The following is a 2,699-nucleotide window of genomic DNA, read 5'->3' as shown; positions in this document are numbered from 1 at the left end:
TTGTGTTTTTGAATACACAGGGGTCCTTCCTAAAATGACGGTTTTGAGAAGAATCACTATTTTCTCTGACAGATACTTTCCTGTGCATCTCACTTATTTCCTTCATGTCTGTACTTGGTCTACCTGGTCCTTGGTGGGAAGAGTCTCAACACCCCCTTCCTCTTTTTTCTTTTTTTGGCGGGGGCAGGGGGCTGGCTCTCATTAGCCCAGGCTGGCCCCAAACCTCCTACCTTGACCTCTCATTGCTAAGATCACAAGCACACTTTAGCCACCCCATCTGGTTTATGTAAGGCTGGGGATTGAACCCAGAACTCCATGCATGATAGGCAAGCACTCTGCCAACCAAACCATAGATTTAGCCAGTTATCTCTGTTTTCCCTACAACAAAAAGCAGCGCTTGGAGGAGTTAAGTAACCAGCCCAAGCCACCCGGCTCATGAGTGGCAGACAGAGGGCCGCCCAGACCTTCAGGCTGACATGTTTGTCTCATAGAGGAGAGTCAGCCAGGAATCCATGTCTCCCAGGGCCAGATGGGAACATCTTGGTCGGTGACCCAAAGCTGGACTCCATCACCATGGGGGAAAGAGGATGTAACCTGGAGGCTGGGTAAGGCCGGGCAAAGCAGCTTGTCTGCTAAGCGCTAATGAAGAGCTCTCCGGCTGCTTCGCCAAGTCTGCTATTGAGGTGTGAACACGCATTGGCAATTAACAGCTGGGGTGCAGGCAGATGGAGCATGCGTGAAAGCCTTCATGGTGTCACAAAAACTCAGCTGAGGCACAGAGCCACCCCCTCCCTGCCCCCTGCTGCTTGTCTGCTGTTAGGCGACCAGACCTTCCACAGCGGCCGTCTGCCGCTTGAGGGACAGTTAAGAATGGTGGTGAGATTTTCTGACGACCACACTCGTTTTTGCTGCATCTGTCCCACGCTTTGTCACATTTTATCATTTCGCCACTGATGTCAGGCAGACGGTCTGCTTTTAAGAACTGGACTTCAACTGAGCATGGTGGCTTTCGTCTGGGAGGCAGGAGGGTCAGGAGTTCGTGGCTGGCCTCACCAACACAGCAAGTTCAAGGCTACGTGAGACCTTGTCTGGAAAACAACACCAATCAACTAAAGAATTGTAAAACCGAAAGCAAAAAACAACAACAAAAAAAAAAAAAACAAAAAAAAAACAAAAAACAAAAAAAAAACAAAAAACCTCCCCCCCCCAAAAAAAACCCTCCAAAGACCATGTGCCAGTAGTACTTCCCTTGTCATGCCTCCTGGGAAGGGAAGGGAAGGGACGCAGCCTAATAGCCAGCGTGCCTCTGGTTGTAGGGAGAGATGCCAGACCCGCTCACTCTGCTTGCCCTGCTACTCTGCTCGTGTTAGTTAGCATGAGGAGATGAACTGGGGCTGGGTTTTATCTGCAGCCTCCTCCTGGGAGCCCAGAACAGAGTTGGCATCCCAGAATAAGCTCTACCCCTGGGCCAAGCCTGGGACTCACGGCCATTAGTCGCACTGTGGTTGCCCTGGTGAGAAGGATGTACCATCACCTCTGGGTACACACAGGTCTTCCTTCCTGTGGAGATGGGCTTCGGAGGTTCTGGAGAACACGCTGTGGGAAGACTGCTTTCTCCTTTCCCTTCTGGTTTTAAATTGAAACATTCAGGATATTTTATCTGCATTTGAGTGTTTTGCCAGCCTGCCTGTATGCACCCCTGGGTCCCCTGGAATGAACGGTGAGGCTCCATGTGGGTTCTAGGAACAGAACCTCGGTCCACTAGATGAGCAACACGTGCTCTTAAACCCTGAGCCATCTCTCCAGCCCCTTTTATTTGCGAAACAGGGTCTCGATATGTAGCTCTGGCTAGCCTAGAACTCACAATGTAGATCAGGCTGGCCTTGAACTCATAGAGCCGTGGGCCCTTAGCCTAGCCACTGGTAGCATCAATTGCCCAATGTGCCTGGGAAGCAGCCAAGGCAGAGACCCACCTTTCCGCACGGTGACCCACTGGCCCTAAGCTGGCTTTCTCTGAGTGGCCACAGGGTCATGTGCCCTCCTAGTGACTAGTCCATGAGGGGAGATGGGTTTACCTCAGCTGGTATAACTCCAGAAATGACCCTGGGATAAACAGATGGGGCTGTCAGAGGGACAGAGGAGAGCAGCAGTCAGTGGCCAGGAGTGTCAAAGTCACTGCTCAGCCAATACAAGCCACAGCGACTTATCACCACCCCAGCCTGTCTCTGCTCCTGTTAAAACTTCATCCAGGGGGTGGATTGCTCTGCAGTGGAGGCCACCTCTATTACTGTCCCAGTTTGCACCTCTATGACAAGGCTGATGTTGTGTTGGGGACTGTGGAGGCCAGGTAGGATCACTCAGGTCTTCCATACACGAGCTTCAGGGTGTTGGGGGGGTCTGCTTCTGGTGCCCCCTCCATTTTATTTCCTTGTGAAACTACAGCACTCCCCAGGGGCTCTGCAGGCAATAGATCACTGGCTGAGGCTGGAGGATGAAAGCCTGCTACATTCTCCTGGGTCTCTCTCCTCTGAGATCTTGCTGGATGGTTACGCCACATGTGTTATGCCCTTAAACTTCTGAAGTGAGCTGCTTCCTATCTATTCTCTTTCTCAATAAACTCAAGCCACCCGTTAGCCAGACTTGTCACCAGGAACAGGCTTTCCTTTCTGAGCCCGTGTATTTGGAATAGGAGCATGCTG

This window comes from Phodopus roborovskii, unplaced genomic scaffold (assembly GCF_943737965.1).
Source record: "Phodopus roborovskii unplaced genomic scaffold, PHOROB, whole genome shotgun sequence".
In the NCBI taxonomy this organism is placed as follows: domain Eukaryota; kingdom Metazoa; phylum Chordata; class Mammalia; order Rodentia; family Cricetidae; genus Phodopus; species Phodopus roborovskii.
Note: the sequence above shows the minus strand (reverse complement) of the source record.